Below are 22,756 nucleotides of genomic sequence, written 5' to 3'. Positions count from 1 at the left end.
CATTGCAGACATTTTTCCTAATTTATTTCAGTTTATTTTCTTTAACCTTGAACTTATTTAAGGAGTCTTAGCTTCTTGAAGACACATGGAAAAAGAAGCAAAATCTTCAGAGAACAAACCTATGAGGATCTTAAAAATATTTCTATACTTTGTTTAATTGTGTTTTCATTTAAAACACATTTGAATGTCCAGGTGTTGGCAAATTTATAAACATAAATGGTTTTCAAAATAGAGAATGATTATATTGACCTCTATTTATAATTAAACACCAGACTAAATATTCTGAAAATTCCCCAGTTACCAAAGACCAAGAAAAACTGGGATACAATTATAAATACCCCTTTAAGTGCATGGAGTAGCTCCTGAAGAGTTAGGAAACATTCAGTCTTAAAACTGAAAAGGTAAACGAAGATAAGATGTTTCGTAAGCTACCCTCAGTGAAGATGGTTGGGAAAAAATTCTATCTCACTGCTAGTTTGAAAAAAGAAAACAAACAAAAAAACACCTGACTGTCTGGCCTGAAATTTGGATGAGATATATGTCTCCTCTAGAAATCATAATAAAACTCTGTTCACATGATTAAAGATTCAAATATATGGCAGTAGAATGGCCCAAAGAGTCCCAGAAAAAGAGCTGAAGAGGAGTCCAAGTTTGGTAATGATCTAGAGTTCCTGGCTAAAGAGAAATAAAAATCACAGAACACTTTGAGCCTCAAAGAATTTCTTCAAATCTAAAATTGAAACTCAATTTTTGAAAACAATGAAAGTAGTCACATGGATTGAGACTGTATAGATAAAAAAAAAGTCAGAAAAATTCAGACGATTGACATACTAAATATCAAACCTTAAAAAAAGGGTAAAACCAAAAACATAACAATGTTTCAAGCATCATGAACATCATAATAATGATGATCAATAATAATACTCAGAAAAGAGCCTAGAAAGACAAAGAGATGGAAATGAAAAGAGGCTGGGCTTCCTTGGTGACTCAGTGGTGCAGAATCCACCTGTCAGTGCAAGAGGTACAGATTTGATCCCTGATTTGGAAATATCCCACATGCCACAGAGCAACTAAGCCCATGTGCCACAACTGTTGAGCCTGTGCAGGAGCTGCAACGACTGAGCCCACCTGCCACAGCTGCTGAAGCCCACGTGCCCTAGAGCCTGTGCTCCGCAACGAGAGAAACCACCATGATGAGCAGACCATGCGCTGCGACCAGAGAAAAGCCAGCACAGCCAAAAATAAATAAATAAAACTATTTTTTTTAAGAGGCTGAGAAATAGGGAAAGAATCATGTCTAAATTAGAAATTGTTTCCAGAAGAAACGAACAGAGAATGGGGTAGAAAAATCATGCAAAAAGAACATCTGAGAAATTCCCCCTATTTATGAAAGACATAAAGTTACAAATTCAAAGAGCATAACAAATGGGTAACACGATAAATAGTAGATCCATACTTGGATACATAATAGTGAAACAAAAGAGCACAGAGTCAAAAAGAAGACATTAAAAACAACTGAAAGGAAAAAAACAGGTTAACTAGAAAGGGATATCATTTTGTCAGACACCAGACTAATCAATGACCACACACACACACAGTGGGAAAATGTGCTCAGTTTCCTGAGAGGGCATATCCTCAATTTATAATTTGTAAAACATTTAACTATAATTCAACAATAAAGATGAGATAAAGTTTTATCCAAAAATATATCTTTCTTAAAAAAACAAGAGCTTACCCTCAGGATTTTCTTATGATGCAATTTGTAAAAATGTCAAGAGGAAGAAAAATTATACTCTTAACTAGGTCTACAAATTAAGAAAAATTATCAAGAATGAGTTTAAATTGATAGAGATGTATAAAATAATACTAATGAAATTTACTGATTTTGGAAGTAACATTTGTGAAACAAAAACCTTGGATAATAATATCTAAGATTAAAGAAGTTGTCCAGAATGAATACAATCCTAAATCATTGAATTATTATTATTTATAAATATTATTTAAATTTAGATCTTGTTACACTTGCCTACTAATAAAAAGCAGTTAAGAAATCACAAAAAGAGGGAGGAGCCAAGATGGCGGAGGAGTAGGACGGGGAGAACACTTTCTCCCCCACAAATTCATCAAAAGAGCATTTAAACGTCGAGTAAATTCCACAAAACAACTTCTGAATGCCGGCAGAGGACATCAGGCACCCAGAAAAGCAACCCAACTCTTCGAAAGGAGGTAGGAAAAAATATTAAAAACAAACAAAAAAAAAGAGACAAAAGAGGGAGGGACGGAGTTCCGTCCCGGGAAGGGAATCTTAAAAAGAGAGAAGTTTCCAAACATCAGGAAACCTTCTCACTGCCGAATCTGTGCCGAGCTTTGGAAGCACAGAGGGCAACATAACAGGGAGAAAAAATAAATAAACAATTTAAAACTCGCAGATTGCGAGCCCTACGGTAACTCCCCCAGCAGAGAAGCAGCGCAGGCGCCTGCATCCGCCATTAGCAAACCGGGGCTGGGCAGGGAGGCGCGGCGTGGGCTGCATCGCTGAGAGTAAGAATCTGGCCTGAATACCCTGAGCGCTATCTGAGCGAAATAATTTGGGCTAGCAAACCAGACTGTGGGATACCTACCACGCGAAAAGCCAGCCCTAACCTAAGACCGCCAGGCCCGCACACAGAACAAAGGACTGAACAGAGATAGCCGGCTGCAGACCTTCCCCCTCCGGTGACAGGCAGCCAGAGCCGGAAGGGGGCAATCGCAGCCCCAGAGAGACATTATCTATAAAATTGTAAGCAGGCTTCTTTGCTGACTAAAACTTCTTGGGGGTCTGGACGGTCAACATCTGCCTGAGAAGGTGCGCCGGTTTTACATCCAGATAACCGAGTGGCGGGGAGGCGATAAGTCGCAGCATTGGCGCTCGCCTGGGAAGAGCAAATTGGCGCTCGGACCTGGGAAGAGCACAAAACGCAGGCCCAACTGAGTCTGCGCCTCTGAGGACTACCCGAGTGCCTGAACCTGAGCGGCTTGGACCTGGGAGGTGCATGCAGCCCAGGGCCAGCCTCGGATTGTTCCCGGCAGAACAACCTAGAGTCCGAGCAGTGTGGACAGGGAGGGCCTGTCCACAGGCGCCTACACGCGCCGTGAGCGGGGGCAGACCCAGGGTGGCTGAGGCACTGCGAGCCCACGCCAGTGTTATTTGTTTGCAGCATCCCTCCCTCCATCCCCACAGCGCGACTGAACAAGTAAGCCTAAAAAAAAAAAAAAAAAAGTGTCCTCCACCGTGCCCTTTGAGTCAGGGCGGAAACCAGATACTGAAGAGACTAGCAAACAGAAGAAGATATAACAGAGGGAAACGCCTTGGAAGCTACAGGCAATAGATCAAAACCCTGTGGTTACTACGGACTACATAGGAAGGGGCCTATAGATCTTGAGAAATATAAATCTGACCAAGGAACTAGCCAAAAATGAACTGAACCCACAACACCCACAAAAAAAAAAACAAAAAAGTCCTAGATATATTTTTATTATTTTTACGATCATTCTTTCTTTTTTTTTTTTAACTAAAAAAAAAAAAAAAATTTTAAGTCCTCTATTGTTCCTTTAATTTTCACTTTTATAACCTATTACTTTGCAAAAAAAAAAAAAAAAAGACCCTATTTTTTTCTTCTTCAGCAAACTTCACATATATATATTTTATAATTTTTTGACCTTGTTTTTTTTTGTTTGTTTTTGTTTTTTTCTTCTTTTCTTTAACATTGTATTTTTGAAATTCCAAACTCTACTCTAGATTTTTAATTTTCGCTTTTTGGTATATGTTATCAATTTTGTACCTATAGTTTTTTTTTATATAATTTCTGTGACTTTTTTTTCTTTTTTTTTTCTTCTTCTCTGTTTCTTTCTCTTCTTCTTTTATATAACATTGTATATCTGAAATTCCAAACTTTACTCTAGATTTTTAATTTATGCTTTTTGGTATTTGATATCAATTTTGTACCTGTATTTTCTTTATAATTTTTGTGACATTGTTCGTATTTGTTTGTTTGTTTTCTCTCTTTATTTTTCTTCTTTTTTTTTTTTTTTAACATTGTATTTTTGAAATTCCAAACTCTACTCTAGATTTTTAATTTTTGCTTTCTGGTATTAGTTATCAATTTTGTACCTGTACTTTCTTTATAATTTTCGCGACCTTGTTTGTTTTTGTTCGTTCGTTTTTTCTCTCTTTCTTTTCCTTCTTCTTTTCTTTAACATCGTATTTTTGAAATTCCAAACTCTACTCTAGATTTTTAATTTTCGCTTTCTGGTATTAGTTATCAATTTTGTACCTGTACTTTATAATTTTCGCGACCTTGTTTGTTTTTGTTTGTTCGTTCTTTCTCTCTTTCTTTTCCTTCTTCTTTTCTTTAACATCGAATTTTTGAAATTCCAAACTCTACTCTAGATTTTTGATTTTTGCTTTTATGTATTTGTTACCAATTTTGTACCTTTAAGGACCCAATCTTCAGGACCCATTTTTCACTAGGGAGTGAGATTACTGGCTTGACTGCTCTCTCTCCCTTTGGACCCTCCTTTTTCTCCACCAGGTCGCCTGTGTCTCCTCCCTAACCCCTCTCTACTCTACCCAACTCTGTGAATTTCTGTGTGTTCCAGATGGTGGAGAACACTTAGGGAACTGATTACTGGCTGGATCTGTCTCCCTCCTTTTCATTCCCCCCTTTTATCCTTCTGGCCACCTCTGTTACCTTCCTCCTTCTTCTCTTCTCTGTATAACCCCGTGAACATCTCTGAGTGGTCCAGTTGTGGAGTGCACATAAGGAAGTGACTACTGGCTAGCCCACTCTCTCCACTATTGATTCACCTCATCTCATTTGGGTCACCTCTAACTCCCTCCTCCCTCTTCTCTTCTCCATGTAACCCTGTGAACCTCTCTGAGTGACCCTCACTGTAGAGAAACTTATCATCTTTAATGTAGATGTTTTATCAATGGTGCTGTATAGAAGGAGAAGTTTTGAAACTACTGTAAAAATAAGACCGATAATCGGAAGCAGGAGACTTAAGTCCAAACCCTGACTCCAGGGAACTCCTGACTCCAAGGAACATTCATTGACAGGAGCTCATCAAATGCCTCCATACCAACACTGAAACCAAGCACCACACAAGGGCCAATAAGTTCAGGGCAAGACATACCAAGCAAATTCTCCAGCAACAAAGGAACACAGCCCTGAGCTTCAAGATACAGGCTGCCCAAAGTCACCCCAAAACTATAGACATCTCATAACTCATTACTGGACATTTCATTGCACTCCAGAGAGAAGAAATACAGCTCCACCCACCAGAACACCGACACAAGCTTCCCTAACCAGGAAACCTTGACAAGCCACCTGTACAAACCCACACACAGTGAGGAAACGCCATAATAAAGAGAACTCCACAAACTGCCAGAATACAGAAAGGACACCCCAAACTCAGCAATTTAAACAAGATGAAGAGACAGAGGAATACTCAGCAGATAAAGGAACAGGATAAATGCCCACCAAACCAAACAAAAGAGGAAGAGATAGGGAATCTACCTGATAAAGAATTCCGAATAATGATAGTGAAATTGATCCAAAATCTTGAAACTAAAATGGAATCACAGATAAATAGCCTGGAGACAAGGATTGAGAAGATGCAAGAAAGGTTTAACAAGGACCTAGAAGAAATAAAAAAGAGTCAATATATAATGAATAATGCAATAAGTGAAATTAAAAACACTCTGGAGGCAACAAATAGTAGAATAACAGAGGCAGAAGACAGGATTAGTGAATTAGAAGATAGAATGGTAGAAATAAATGAATCAGAGAGGATAAAAGAAAAACGAATTAAAAGAAATGAGGACAATCTCAGAGACCTCCAGGACAATATTAAACGCTACAACATTCGAATCATAGGGGTTCCAGAAGAAGAAGACAAAAAGAAAGACCATGAGAAAATACTTGAGGAGATAATAGTGGAAAACTTCCCTAAAATGGGGAAGGAAATAATCACCCAAGTCCAAGAAACCCAGAGAGTCCCAAACAGGATAAACCCAAGGAGAAACACCCCAAGACACATATTAATCAAATTAACAAAGATCAAACACAAAGAACAAATATTAAAAGCAGCAAGGGAAAAACAACAAATAACACACAAGGGAATTCCCATAAGGATAACAGCTGATCTTTCAATAGAAACTCTTCAAGCCAGGAGGGAATGGCAAGACATACTTAAAATGATGAAAGAAAATAACCTACAGCCCAGATTATTGTACCCAGCAAGGATCTCATTCAAGTATGAAGGAGAAATCAAAAGCTTTTCAGACAAGCAAAAGCTGAGAGAATTCTGCACCACCAAACCAGCTCTCCAACAAATACTAAAGGATATTCTCTAGACAGGAAACACAAAAACGGTGTATAAACTCGAACCCAAAACAATAAAGTAAATGGCAACGGGAACATACTTATCAGTAATTACCTTAAATGTAAATGGGTTGAATGCCCCAACCAAAAGACAAAGACTGGCTGAATGGATACAAAAACAAGACCCCTACATATGTTGTCTACAAGAGACCCACCTCAAAAGAGGGGACACATACAGACTGAAAGTGAAGGGCTGGAAAAAGATTTTCCATGCAAATAGGGACCAAAAGAAAGCAGGAGTAGCAATACTCATATCAGATAAAATAGACTTTAAAACAAAGGCTGTGAAAAGAGACAAAGAAGGTCACTACATAATGATCAAAGGATCAATCCAAGAAGAAGATATAACAATTATAAATATATATGCACCCAACACGGGAGCACCACAGTACGTAAGACAAATGCTAACAAGTATGAAAGGAGAAATTAACAATAACACAATAATAGTGGGAGACTTTAATACCCCACTTACACCTATGGATAGATCAACTAAACAGAAAATTAACAAGGAAACACAAACTTTAAACGATACAATAGACCAGTTAGACCTAATTGATATCTATAGGTCATTTCATCCCAAAACAATGAATTTCACCTTTTTCTCAAGCGCACATGGAACCTTCTCCAGGATAGATCACATCCTGGGCCATAAAGCTAGCCTTGGTAAATTCAAAAAAATAGAAATCATTCCAAGCATTTTTTCTGACCACAATGCAGTAAGATTAGATCTCAATTACAGGAGAAAAACTATTAAAAATTCCAACATATGGAGGCTGAACAACACGCTGCTGAATAACCAACAAATCACAGAAGAAATCAAAAAAGAAATCAAAATTTGCATAGAAACGAATGAAAATGAAAACACAACAACCCAAAACCTGTGGGACACGGTAAAAGCAGTCCTAAGGGGAAAGTTCATAGCAATACAGGCACACCTCAAGAAACAAGAAAAAAGTCAAATAAATAACCTAACTCTACACCTAAAGCAACTAGAAAAGGAAGAAATGAAGAACCCCAGGGTTAGTAGAAGGAAAGAAATCTTAAAAATTAGAGCAGAAATAAATGCAAAAGAAACAAAAGAGACCATAGCAAAAATCAACAAAACCAAAAGCTGGTTCTTTGAAAGGATAAATAAAATTGACAAACCATTAGCCAGACTCATCAAGAAACAAAGGGAGAAAAATCAAATCAACAAAATTAGAAACGAAAATGGAGAGATCACAACAGACAACACAGAAATACAAAGGATCATAAGAGACTACTATCAACAATTATATGCCAATAAAATGGACAACGTGGAAGAAATGGACAAATTCTTAGAAAAGTACAACTTTCCAAAACTGGACCAGGAAGAAATAGAAAATCTTAACAGACCCATCACAAGCATGGAAATTGAAACTGTAATCAAAAATCTTCCAGCAAACAAAAGCCCAGGTCCAGACGGCTTCACAGCTGAATTCTACCAAAAATTTAGAGAAGAGCTAACACCTATCCTGCTCAAACTATTCCAGAAAATTGCAGAGGAAGGTAAACTTCCAAACTCATTCTATGAGGCCACCATCACCCTAATACCAAAACCTGACAAAGATCCCACAAAAAAAGAAAACTACAGGCCAATATCACTGATGAACATAGATGCAAAAATCCTTAACAAAATTCTAGCAATCAGAATCCAACAACACATTAAAAAGATCATACACCATGATCAAGTGGGCTTTATCCCAGGGATGCAAGGATTCTTCAATATCCGCAAATCAATCAATGTAATACACCACATTAACAAATTGAAAAATAAAAACCATATGATTATCTCAATAGATGCAGAGAAAGCCTTTGACAATATTCAACATCCATTTATGATAAAAACTCTCCAGAAAGCAGGAATAGAAGGAACATACCTCAACATAATAAAAGCTGTATATGACAAACCCACAGCAAACATTATCCTCAATGGTGAAAAATTGAAAGCATTTCCTCTAAAGTCAGGAACAAGACAAGGGTGCCCACTTTCACCATTACTATTCAACATAGTTTTGGAAGTTTTGGCCACAGCAATCAGAGCAGAAAAAGAAATAAAAGGAATCCAAATTGGAAAAGAAGAAGTAAAACTCTCACTATTTGCAGATGACATGATCCTCTACATAGAAAACCCTAAAGAGTCCACCAGAAAATTACTAGAAATAATCAATGACTACAGTAAAGTTGCAGGATATAAAATCAACACACAGAAATCCCTGGCATTCCTATACACTAATAATGAGAAAACAGAAAGAGAAATTAAGGAAACAATTCCATTCATCATTGCAACGGAAAGAATAAAATACTTAGGAATATATCTACCTAAAGAAACTAAAGACCTATATATAGAAAACTATAAAACACTGGTGAAAGAAATCAAAGAGGACACTAATAGATGGAGAAATATACCATGTTCATGGATTGGAAGAATCAATATAGTGAAAATGAGTATACTACCCAAAGCAATTTATAGATTCAACGCAATCCCTATCAAGCTACCAACAGTATTCTTCACAGAGCTAGAACAAATAATTTCACAATTTGTATGGAAATACAAAAAACCTCGAATAGCCAAAGCGATCTTGAGAAAGAAGAATGGAACTGGAGGAATCAACCTACCTGACTTCAGGCTCTACTACAAAGCCACAGTTATCAAGACAGTATGGTACTGGCACAAAGACAGAAATATTGATCAATGGAATAAAATAGAAAGCCCAGAGATAAATCCACGCACATATGGACACCTTATCTTCGACAAAGGAGGCAAGAATATACAATGGATTAAAGACAATCTCTTTAACAAGTGGTGCTGGGAAATCTGGTCAACCACTTGTAAAAGAATGAAACTGGACCACTTTCTAACACCATACACAAAAATAAACTCAAAATGGATTAAAGATCTAAACGTAAGACCAGAAACTATAAAACTCCTAGAGGAGAACATAGGCAAAACACTCTCCGACATACATCACAGCAGGATCCTCTATGACCCACCTCCCAGAATATTGGAAATAAAAGCAAAAATAAACAAATGGGACCTAATTAACCTTAAAAGCTTCTGCACATCAAAGGAAACTATTAGCAAGGTGAAAAGACAGCCTTCAGAATGGGAGAAAATAATAGCAAATGAAGCAACCGACAAACAACTAATCTCAAAAATATACAAGCAACTCCTACAGCTCAACTCCAGAAAAATAAACGACCCAATCAAAAAATGGGCCAAAGAACTAAATAGACATTTCTCCAAAAAAGACATACAGATGGCTAACAAACACATGAAAAGATGCTCAACATCACTCATTACCAGAGAAATGCAAATCAAAACCACTATGAGGTACCATTTCACACCAGTCAGAATGGCTGTGATCCAAAAGTCTACAAATAATAAATGCTGGAGAGGGTGTGGAGAAAAGGGAACCCTCTTACACTGTTGGTGGGAATGCAAACTAGTACAGCCACTATGGAGAACAGTGTGGAGATTCCTTAAAAAACTGGAAATAGAACTGCCTTATGATCCAGCAACCCCACTGCTGGGCATACACACTGAGGAAACCAGAAGGGAAAGAGACACGTGTACCCCAATGTTCATCGCAGCACTGTTTATAATAGCCAAGACATGGAAGCAACCTTGATGTCCATCAGCAGATGAATGGATAAGAAAGCAGTGGTACATATACACAATGGAGTATTACTCAGCCATTAAAAAGAATACATTTGAATCAGTTCTAATGAGGTGGATGAAACTGGAGCCTATTATACAGAGTGAAGTAAGCCAGAAGGAAAAACATAAATACAGTATACTAACGCACATATATGGAATTTAGAAAGATGGTAACAATAACCCGGTGTACGAGACAGCAAAAGAGACACTGATGTATACAACAGTCTTATGGACTCTGTGGGAGAGGGAGAGGGTGGGAAGATTTGGGAGAATGGCAATGAAACATGTAAAATATCATGTAGGAAATGAGTTGCCAGTCCAGGTTCGATGCATGATGCTGGATGCTTGGGGCTGGTGCACTGGGACGGCCCAGAGGGATGGTATGGGGAGGGAGGAGGGAGGAGGGTTCGGGATGGGGAACACATGTATACCTGTGGCAGATTCATTTTGATATTTGGCAAAACTAATACAATTATGTAAAGTTTAAAAATAAAATAAAATTGGATGAATAAAAAAAAAAATCACAAAAAAATGCAGTGAAGAAGATAATTAGAAAATGCAAAAATAAATTGTAGAAATAAACATATCTGTAGAACAATATCTCTAAATATACTATGAGTGTATTAAAAAGATTATCCAGTAAGATTAAAAATAATTTTAACCTTAAGCTGTTAACAATACAAACATCAAAAACATAAGGTCTCAGAAAAGATGGATATATAAATAAATAAATAATCATACCAGGAGAATATGAACAAAGTAAAGCTCAGGTGGCTGTGTTAATACCAGCTTAAACAAACTTTAAGAAAAAAATGTGTTACTAATGACAACTGGACTCACTACATTTCGATTTTTTTAATGAAATTTATTAAGAAGCCATAGTATCTCTAATCTTCTGGCACCTAATATGTAGTCTCAAAACATATGAAGAAAAAAAACCAAAAAAACAACAACCAAATAACCATGATAATAGAAGATTTACTATATTTCTGTCAGTAATAGATTGACAAATCAAAATTGATAGCATATAGAATGTTTAAGTAACGCCACTAAAAACCTTGGTCTAAGAGCATATAAACAGGCTATAGAAAAGAAATGTCACCTTTCTTTTGGTTTGTACTTGGCTTGCATATCTTTTTTCTGTAGTTTTGACTTTATTGTATCCTTATATTTTATCTCTCGTAACTAGCACAAAGCTAATTTTTTTCAGAGTATAGTCTTACAGTCTCTATCTTTTAATTAGCAAGATTCTAATGTATTTTGCCTCATGGCATTTTTAGACTTTCTAAAACACCTATTCCTTTCTTCTATTTTTCCTCTTTTCTCTTGCTTCCTGTATTTCTCCATTTCTATTTTGTCTTGGGATGGAGGGGTATGTGTTCTGTCTTTGGCATTCTTGCTTTTATTTTCTCACATCTTTTATAAAGCTACCATCCCATATTTATTCTTGTAATTCAAACCTGTGAAATTTTACCATACTAATGAATTATGGAGTTCTTCTTCCAGAACAAATCAAATCATAGCCCTCTAATTTCATTACCCCTCTGGCTTACTCTTTTATACAACTTTCTGTCTCTCTGTACACTTAGTTAAATGCTCTCATGGGCTTTTCTTCTCTTTATTTATCACTGGAAGCTTTTCTCAAATGTCTACTGAGTCTTGGCTGCTGATACCTACTTAAGAGAGATACATGAGAGGCTCCATGTGTGTGAGCAGACCTTGCCACTAATGAGCCTTCCTACAGTATGAAAATAAAACACTTATGACCTCACACATTTCAGTATCCGCAGGTCTTTACTCTGAGATCTTTGAACTGTCAAAGAAAAACTACAATGGACAGAATAAAACAGGAAAAGAAGACTCTATTCCAGACTATTACAATAATGGGAAGAGATTGAACTCAAGTCCTGTGAAATAAAAGATGAGAGAGTTTTAAGCACAGGGTGAGCTGCTGGCAAACTACTGAAGTAAGTTGGGAGGAGGCTAGTCAATGTGATTAGACCATCTGTGTTTCCTAATGGGGGCTTCCCTGGTAGCTCAGATAGTAAAGAATCTGCCTGCAATGCAGTTTCCTAATGGGCTCCGTGGAAGTCAGATTCTGACCCTCCCACAGACATTGGGAGAGAGGAACATTATCATTTTTGATGATTACATTTCAAAGGGAGGGATCCCAGGTCCTTGAGAAAGACATTCCTGGGTTGTTGAAGATTTATATCCCAAAAGAGCAGAGAAATACTTTATAAAATTTTCTAAAGAGCAGTTAGAGTCCTGTAAAGGCACACCTCAGAGAAGCTGCAGATTTGGTTCCAGATCACTGCAGTAAGGTGAATACTGCAATAAAACAAGTCACACAAATTTGTGATTTCCTCGTACATATAAAAGATATAGTTACACTATATGGATGTCTATTGTATACTGTAGCAATAGCATTATGTCTAAAAATTCAAAGTATATACCTTCACTTAAAGATATTTTATTGGGGGCTTCCCTGGTGGCTCAGTGGTAAATAATCTGCTAGCCAATGCAGGAGACATAGGTTCAACCCTGATCCAGGAACATCCCTTATGCCACAGAGCAACTAAACCTACTAGGTGCAATTAGAGACAAGCCTACACAGCAAAAAGACCTAGCACAGCCAGAAATAAATAAATCATAAATAAAATTATTTTAAAAATACTTTACTGCTAAATTATGCTCACCATCATCTGAGCCTTCAGCTAGTTGTAATTCTTTTTGCTGGTGGAGCGTCTTACTTCCATGTTGACATGATCTGCTTGCCTGGTCAGGGTGCTGGTTACTAAAGGTTCGGGTAGTGGTGGCAATTTCTTACAATAAGGCAAAAACAAAGTGTGCGCCATCGAGTAACACGTCCCTTCACAAAAAAACTTCTCTGTAGTGTGCAATGATGTTTGAAACAATTTTACCCACAACTAGTGTCAATCTTCTCGAACTTTGCCACTGCTTTATCAAGTGTTTATATAATATTCTAAATATTTTGTTGTTATTTCAACAGTCTGCACAGTATCTTTACCAGCAGTAAATTCCATCTCAAGAAATCAATTTCTTTGCTCATGCATTAAAAACCAATTTGTCATATGTTTAAGTTTTGTCATGAAATTGTGACAAGCCACTAAAACTTTCTCCACACCAGCAATTAGGTTCTTTCACTTTCTGATCATTTGTGTGCTCATTACAATAGCACTTTTAACTTCATTCAAGAACTTTTCCTTTACATTCACAACTTGACTACCTGTTTGGCACAAGAGGACTACTTTTTGGCCTGTCTTAGCTTTCAAGATGCTTTCCGCACTAAACTTAATCATTTCTAACTTTTGACAGGCGCAGGTGACTCTTTCTTCCACTGAACACTTAAGAGGCCAATGTTGTCGGGTTATTAACTGGCTTAATTTCAATACTACTGTATCTCAGAGAATAGTAAGGCCCAAAGAGGGGGGAAAGATGGCGTATGAATGGCTGACTGGTGATGAAGTCAGGACATACACATTTATCAATTAACCTTGTCCTGTCTTAACATGGGAGTGGTTTGTGGTGCCCCCAAACAATATTAATATCAAGGATCAGTGATCACAGATCACCATAACAAGTAGTAATGGAAAAGTTTAAAATATTGCAAGAATTACTAAAATGTGATATAGAGATACAAACTGAGAAAATACTGTTGGAAAAATAAAAAACGGTACCAATAGATTTTCTGGATACAAGGATGCCAAGAAACCTTCAATTTGTGGGGTGGGGGGGGAACTTGCAAAGCACAATAAAACAAGGTATGCCTGTAGTTAGAAAGAAGCCTAAAGTTTAGTAAAGGTAAGGAAAACATTAGGTTTTCTTGGTCAGAGTTTCAAAACAAAAGCTTACATATTTTTTACCTGGTTATCTGCTTTCTGAGAACCAACAGGTGAGGAAGCATGGAGACCTCACGGTTTATAAGCATCCTTACCCACATCATCCCTTAGAGTTAGTCCTGCTCATTATCACACCCTCCTCTGTAGGCTACAGTTAAGAAATCCTTCAGTTTAACTGCTTCAGTGAGAAGTCTGTATCTGCAGTGACGGGACGAGGGAGTATTCCGGGTGCATCCTACTGGGAGAGAGGCTTCTAAATTTCACCATATTTTTCTCTCTCAGGCCTCCTCCTGATCTTAAGTGTTCCCTGAGACTCTCTGATGGCTCTAATGGGTAGACTTTCTCACCATTATCCCTTTATAGGAGTATTTTGATTTTAGCCTTCTCTGCTATTCTTAAGACAACTTCACTGTCTATCTTATATCTTTCCCAAACTAGTTGAAATCTCTTTTCCACTGCTGTCTCCTTTGTCATTCTTCTAGTCCTACTTGTACATAAGTATTTTGTGTTTGTAACTTTTTCCTTGCTTCATTTTATATTAATTAATCATGTGAGCATGAAGATAAATACCTGTAATCAACTTACTGTGCTAGACTGTAAAGTTTAAACTCTTAATTTTTAACTTTAATTCAGGTGCAATTACTTTCTAGTCTATAATATGACCACAGATGGCCAGAAGTGGGAAGAGTTTACATTGCACCCTCAATTCTTACTTGCCTGTGGAAATGTGGACTAAGTAGATAAACAGGCTGGGTAAATTCTAGCAGAATGTATCCAAAGGCTGTTTCCTTCTGCTACTGGGGACATATAAGAGGTCTGAGTACACTCTCTTCACCTTGTCATTTAAAAAACAGTCTTCTAAGTGATATTCCTTCATTATGCTTTATAGAGTATTAAAAAGATAAAACTGGACCTATATAAAGATATTATAAGAGAGGGAACCTAGAGTTTGAATTATTATTATTTTAAATTAAAAAAAAAAAACCTTGAATATGTCTCAGATGGCAAATAAAACCCTGAAATTATTTCTTTAAAAAAGCTCAGAGAGGAAAAACAGGAGAGATATGACTTAATACTGAAGTTTTCCCAAGGAGCACACAGCAACTGAGATAGAAGCAGACTATTTAACAGAAATTTTTATGAGGCGACAAAGAGAGCTATTGTCACAGATCAAGTGCATTCCAAGTAAAATTAGTATAAGGTACATGCTGGCACAACAATTGAATCTCAGACATAAATTTAAAAAATCCTAATGTCTGGAGGAAAAAAAAAAACTGTATTACCATCACAGATCAAGATGGCCTCAAAATTCAGCAGATTCAATAATGTTAAAATGAGAAAACAAGGTACAGAGTGATTATGTCATATGATCCCAAATAAATAAGATAAAGATTTGGAAAAAATAAGGATACTGAGAGAAATTATACCAAGATATTAGTATTACTTATCTCTGGTGACAATTTTTTTTTTAACATTCACTTTGATATTTTATAATCTTTACTACTTGAAAGATGTTCTAGAATGCTCATGTGCTACAATAATTAGGGAAAATACAATTTAAAAGCAAAGAAAAAGAAAGGGAAATATTTTTACCACTACCCTTATTCCAGGTTAAGATATGTCATGTTGTGACCCTAAAATTCTGAAGCCCTTTCCTGAATTCATTCTTTCCGAAGCTCTGGCTGTTCTTAAAGACTTAAGTCTGTGATATTTCAATCTAACATCAGATGAATTTCAAAATCTTACCATAAGCTTCTCAAAGTTCTAAAACTTTAAAAAATCTTCTTTGGCACATTTTGAAGCCATTAAAGCAAACTTTCCATTAAAACAAACAATGACAACAACAAAACTCACTATTATTTTGAGAACCAAGAATTTCTGCAGATGCAATAATTTGTCAAGAAAGAACATCGTCAAGGGGTAAATCCCACAGTCTGCCGGAGATAAAGGACCATCTCCTTGACACTGCTGGGTTTCTGTTTTTTGAAGGCTAGTGTAAAAATCACACAAATTATTTGATATCAATATATGGAGAAGGAAATGGCAAACCACTCCACTATTCTTGCCTGGAGAATCCTATGGAAAGGGGAGCCCAGCGAGCCCCAGTCTGTGGGGTCACAGAGAGTTGGACGCAATTGAGCAACTAACACACATGTATGACACAATTAAATTACAGATATGATAATAATGGTAGTCTTTTAAGGTAGATGTTACAGATTCACAAGTAAACATCTCATGTAAAGTGCATGCATGCTATGTTTGGCTTGCATATTTTTAAAATAAACCAGTGGCCAAAACTTTAAAATCAAGACTGTCCCTGTCAAAATTCTGCTCTTGAAACCTTCTTTTAAAAAAATTCAAAAAAAATAAAAATAAAAACATCCAGTAGCTCTGGAAATACTGGGGAGCAATTTGCCCGAGGTTATTTGGTCGCTGCTCTCTTCTCCAGGCTTCTGAAAACCTACCCTCCCTAGTTAGGTTAACTGACTGGCTCCAACAAGCATTTGAATTGGTGAACTGTTTCTAAAGGATGATGCTAATTCTACTTGACAGCTATAATTATTCAGTGAAAAATGGACACACGAGGAGGCTACCGGTTGTGGTTGTTTCTGTGAAAAATTATTTGCTGGCATTTGAGTCAGAAATCCTGGCTCTTGTATCATTAGGATGACTTTGGATATAGATCAGATGGCTTCAACAAAGTTAAATGAATTTCTCCTCTAAGTAAGGAGGTCTGAGTTGAAGTGGCTCCAAGGTTGGTGGATTCAAGGGACACAGCACACTTTCAGAGATCTAGAAACTTTCTCTCCTGTCATTCTCAGAGAACTTGTTCTCACTCACACTAACACCTCTCAATGATACAAAGTTAGTGCCATAGCAGTTGTATCACATGTAGAGACAAAACACAGCAGAAGAAAAACAGCAACTGCTCTTTCTTAAGAATAAAAAATCTTTCTAGAATCCCCCCTAACAGAGCTTCCTTAGTATCACACTAACCAGAACTACACCCTGTTTCTAAACCCTAAACCCAATTTGGGCAGGGAGAGTTGGGTACTGATGGTAGGCTTAGAGACTCAAATTTGCCCCAAGCTAGAAATTGAGCTACCTTTCCTTAGCACATGGTAGGTAGCATGGGGAAAAGTGTGTGTGTGTGAAAGTCGCTCAGTCGTGACCAACTCTTTGCAACCCCATGGACTACACAGTCTATGAAATTCTCCAGGCCAGAATACTGGAGTGGGTAGCTGTTCTCTTCTCCAGGGGATCTTCCCAACCCAGGAATCGAACTCAGGTCTCCTGAACTGCAGGCAAATTCTTTACTAGCTGAGCCACAAGGGAAGCCCAAGAATACTGGAGTGGGTAGCCTATCCCTTCTCCAGCAGATCTTCCTGACCTAGGAATTGAACTGGGATCGTCTGCACTGCAGGTGGATTCTTTACCAGCTGAGCTACCAGGGGCATCAGAGTAAATCCCAGGTCAGCCACAAGAAAGAAACAATGACGAGGGGCAAATGTTTTTGGATATATAACTAACAGTGTCTGCTACAAATTAAGAGCAGTTCTCTAGCTTTGTAATGATCTTGGGCGTATTACTTAAAGGATTTTTGGTTTTATTGGCTGCACCATGCTGCATGTGAGATCTTAGTTCCAGAAGAGGAATCAAACTAATCCCCCCTGCAGGGGAAGCTTGGCATCCTAACCACTGGACCACCAGGAAAATTCCTAACTTAAAAGTTCTTCATCTGTAAGTTAGAAATAAAAATACCCTTTTCATAGACTTATTACAAATAATAAACACTCTAGCATATATGAAGGTATAATATTTCATATATGTTGACTTTTTTCAAAATGCCAGATAAGTTTCAGAAAATGGAAAATAGTAAAATATAGATACAAGGATTTTAGAAATTTAAAATAAAATCAAGCTAAGTTAAAAAAACTTTTGCAAAATCCTACTTTATCTTAATCTCTGCTTAATTTTCTCAATGATGAAAAATGTCAAACTTTGAAAGTAGATGATTGATGGTGTATGAGGTTTAGTTTTTTTCTCTACAATTTATCTTTTATTCAAGATAAAACTGGACATAGGACCTTATCACACAGCTGAAGTTGGACTCAAAACAGTATATATCCCCTCTACTCCTCTGAGAAGAAATGAGAATACTTGGTTGTTTGATGTTCTACCAGAAAGGACACTTTGTGGCAAGGTACAATATAAAGCAGGTGCTACAACATGCTCTACCGGGCAGGATAACAAGTGATGGCTTCCCCAGAGTCATAGCAGAAGACAGATTTAATGAATCTTGCTCTCTGATGGAGAATCCACACACCAGGGCTGCAGATTAAACTCTGGCTGCTGAAGTGAGTATATTTGCATGTGTGCTCTCAAGAGAGCTTTCATCAAGTGGCAAGAGAGAATAAAACTCTGAAGTCTGCATATAATACAGCCACCACCTGATGGTCCCTATCAAGAGGATGACAAAATGAAATTAAGACCTCGGAAAACAACAGATGTAAGAATTCAAATCCCTCTGGTTTTTAGGATGTTACTATTCCTCCCTAGAGAAAAAAAGTACAGAAACACTGCAAGGTGATCCAGCTATTATCTGGGCATCCTGGCAGATTCAAAATGTTCTTTTCATTTAAGTGCTTGCAGAACTATGCTCTTTGGAGATCATCTATCAAAGGGTATCACTTGCAGACTCAGTTGGCCACTTGTGGCCTTAGTGATGACAGAGTACTCATATCAGGCCTTGAAAGAAAAGAGTAAAAACACCACAAAATGGCTTTGGCTTTGCTTAATCAACTGTATTTCAACAGATTTAAAGAAAAAAAAAAAAAAGAAGATGGTGCCTTGGTGAGGAGATGGATGTTTTAATTCTAGCTTCTTCTCCATGTAAATGCCACATGACCATAAGGAAAGTCTTCTAATTTCTATATCTCTAACTGTAAAATGGGAATACTAATATTTACACTTTTATATAATTCCTATTTCAAGTTACTTTTGTAAATTTTAAAACTCCACATGACAGTTTTTAAAAAAAATACTTCAGCTATATATTTTTATGAGTGACTTCTGCCAAATCTACAGAAAAAGATAAAAATGTGTGGACTAATATACTATTGTAATAAATAAGATAGTTTAAGATAGGAAAAAGATAGGGTAGTTTTATATGTAAATATAAGTTCAAAAGTCTTAAAGGCAATGTTGTCAATGTGATTTCAGAATGTAAAAAAATATTCATCAAGACCAATAAGAATTCATTTTAGACAAGCAAAGATGTTTTACATTAGAAAAAATGTTGTAAGGGAATCACCACATTAACAGATGAAAGGAGAAAAGTTCAGTACTCTCATTCCAATATTTACAGAACAAAAGATGTTTGATAAATCCAAAAGGCATTCATAACAATAAAAATAGTTCTAAGTAAAATAGGAATAAAAGAGAGCTTCATCACATGGAATTGTCAAAGAAGATGATGAAATGGGAATTATGTTACACTGCTGGTAAAAATGTAAATTATTGTAGAAAACAATTTATCAATATGTAGTTAGGTTTAAGATAGTCATAGCTGTAAACTAGCAACTCCTGCTTTTAGGAATTCTGCACAGAGTTGCTCTTATACGAGTACAAAAAAGAAACAAGTCCAGGAATGGTCACCTGGCATTACTTATCATAGCTGCAAAACTGGATGTAATAAATAAACCCTGGTATGTTCATAAAACCCTTTTTAAACAGTTGACATTCATAGATTAGAAATACATGTTTTAACACATGATTGAAACATAAAATACTGAAAAGAAAAAATTAGTCATGCAAAATATATATCCAAAATAATATTGTAATTTTGTTTAAAACAGTCAGCAGTATTTACAGCTTATATGTATATCTGTATGTATTTCAATCGGAAAAAGCATGAATTAGATTGACAAGAGCCAACTTCAGGTTAATGGTTGTTCTTAGAGAAAGAAAAGTGGAGGGATTGGATAAAACTTTGGCTCTATCTCAAGTTTTATTTCTTTAAAAAGATAAACACATAATTTCTAGATTTAAAAAAAAATTAATGGATAAAAATTTAATTATGCATTTTTATATATTTTTGTTGTTGTCGTTCTGGCAGTTTGGACATTTAGAGGACTACTGAGGAAAATAAAAGTAAAATCAGTAGAACCACAATTAGAGAAACAGAAATCCAGAAACTGAAGGGTGTTAAATCTGACTGTTTCAACCTAAATCTTTTTTGGAGAATGTTTTGCAGTAAGATTAAAAAAAAATTGGAAGCCAGTATCTTCCTGTGATTAGAAATATCTATAACATGTTGTTTAATCATTTTAAGTTTTAATGAAAGTAATTTAACTTTACCATGAAATGAATATATGCATTTTATACCCTAGACTAGGAAATATTTAGAAAACATAATGTTCTAGAAAAGGGTGGTCACTTCAACTGTTAGAAGAGATTGAAGAGGCAAAATTAAGAACTGACTGTCCAGGAGAAATTAGCAATGTAAACACAGAATCAAACGTGGCAGATCTAAAGTAGAGACTGTGGAACTGCTTCCTGATAGGAGCAGGGAAGGAGAGGGAGGGTGGTACTCAGTGAGCAACAGTCCAGTTACCTTCATGATTATGAGATAATAAGATAAAGTTCTCTTTTAGAAGAAAAACAAAGATGAGAGGGGAAAGGAGAATTGTCCTAAAATAGTGTGTGGGTAGAAGGGCATAGTAATAAAAAGCAGCAAAATTCAAAGTAAGGCAGGGCTTTGAGGGGCAGGTGTGCAAAATAATATGACCATCATTAATTAAATCATGCCTCAGCCCTAGATTCTAACCCGTGTTCTAATTATTTAGTGAACTTTGGTAAAACACTTGACTTCTCTTGAATCTCAGCTTTCTCATCCGTAAATAAGGAGGATGTAACTCAATGATCTCAAGTGCTTTTCTACCTTAGCATTTATGATACCATTAAATGTGAATCATTTAATCAATAGATACCATATTTATCAAGTGCCTGCAATGAGGTACTCTTTGAGTATCTTTATGTATATCCTTTTTGAACCACTTTAACAAAGTAGTTATTACCAACTTCTTGCAGACGGCCCAAAAGGTTATTTGATAACTTGTTCAAGGTCACTAGGCTAGTTGTTGAGGGAGCTGGTATTTGAGGCTTAATCTGCATTCCAATGTCCATGAACGTTCTAGTATTCCACTGAGGCTAGAGACACTGATTAAATAGAATGACAGAGAATGCCTGAGCCAGGAGGTGGCCAGAAAAGAATAAAAATGTATAAGTTGTTAACTGAAACATACTTTCACACAGAGAGTCATTTAAGCAAAAAATATGTATTTTTTTAAATGCAAAATATCATTATGGAAATTGTTCCTTATTTATTATACTTGACTGTGAATCATGTTAATAAAAACAGCATCTAGTTGAGAGATGAGAAATTTCTCTGAAATGTGACTGGATAGAGGGGGAAGGAGAAAAAACACGAGGGGTAGGGTAGGGAGATGCATAAACTTATATAAAATAGGAGATTTCCAGTAACCTGAAAGCAGCAGAAAGGCACTTAACAGCCTATAGGACAAAGAAGAAGAAACTTAGGGTGGGAGATGAGCTCAAAAAAGATGAATAAGGCTAACAACAAAAAATGGCACTAGTTAGAAGGTCTATATAAAATTTTGGTGGAGTCTGCTGCTGCTGCTGCTAAGTCGCTTCAGTGGTGTCCGACTCTGTGTGACCCCAAAGACAGCAGCCCACCAGGCTCCCCCATCTCTGGGATTCCCCAGGCAAGAACACTGGAGTGGGTTGTCATTGGTGGAGTCTAGTTCCCTTAAATACTGAATTAATACATCAAGATATTTTGAAAACTACATTTCCCCAATCCAGTTAATTCTCTTTCTTGCACTAACCCACTCTCTCATTCATTAAGTGAATATTTCTTATATTTCCAGAGTAATATTGTTTCTCCACCTACTGTAATCAGTAAGGTTGAGGTAGGAGTAGGGTCAGGAAAGAGAAGAGGGAAAGAGAGAGTGATAAATCAAACCTTAGATAAGATAAAAATACTCAATTACTAACTCATCTCCTACTTTTCTTTCTACAGTATCAGTCCATTATAATGTTTGCTGAATTTATCAACATGTGAGATTTCAGAATCAACCCTCCTAATCAGCCACCCAATGCCTGGAGCCTGCTGTAACTACTTTAATGATGTTTAGTAAATACTGTCAAAGAGAGAAATGGCCTTCTTCATTTTCCTATTCTCTTGCTTATTTTACTTTCTAGTTTGTAAAAAGAATATAAATATTGAGGTTAAATTATAGAAAGGATGGATAAGGTCAATAATACTGTTCCCTAAATTTAGTGTCCCAAGAAAACATCCTTACACACACACACACACACACAAATACACACCCACACAATATTAGTTTTTATTAACAAAAAGTTTTTTTCTTTAATATAAGCCAAAAGTACTATAGTCCCAACTGTCTTAACATTTCAGTTCAAAGGTGATTTGGATAAGAACTAAGGGAAATTTTTTGTTTTTCCAAAAGCCTGATTTAGACATGCACTCTAAAAGACTCTAATAGCCATGCTTAAGTTATTAGAGGCCTTGGTGAATCAGTTGTTTTCTGTTTCTGGATCATTTATATTGTCTGTTTATTTGTTTGATGGCTTTCATATTCTAGCTACGGGGTTCAAGTACCAACATCATACTTCTAAATTATATTTCAATCCATGCTTCATATAAACGACCTGGTATAAGGATGCAATAAAAGTGTGCTTTG

The 22,756-nt window shown here is 36.5% G+C and overlaps 1 protein-coding gene and 1 long non-coding RNA gene across 17 annotated transcripts in view; one reads left to right on the top strand and one right to left on the bottom strand.

Annotated features, from left to right (window-relative positions):
• Nucleotides 1-22,756, bottom strand: part of LOC147369033 (uncharacterized) — a 1,040,253-nt gene that overhangs the window by 85,266 nt on the left and 932,231 nt on the right. The window lies entirely within an intron of this gene.
• LOC147369037 (uncharacterized) lies at nt 2,061-22,208 on the top strand. The gene is made up of 3 exons (XR_015167216.1): nt 2,061-2,226; nt 11,886-12,071; nt 22,072-22,208. It is a non-coding gene; the product is annotated as an uncharacterized LOC147369037 (long non-coding RNA).

The sequence above is a fragment of the Bos grunniens genome, chromosome 7, assembly GCF_055505025.1.
Source record: "Bos grunniens cultivar Pamir isolate PY7600 chromosome 7, Bosgru_T2T1.0, whole genome shotgun sequence".
In the NCBI taxonomy this organism is placed as follows: domain Eukaryota; kingdom Metazoa; phylum Chordata; class Mammalia; order Artiodactyla; family Bovidae; genus Bos; species Bos grunniens.
This window is presented reverse-complemented; position numbering and strand designations above follow the sequence as displayed.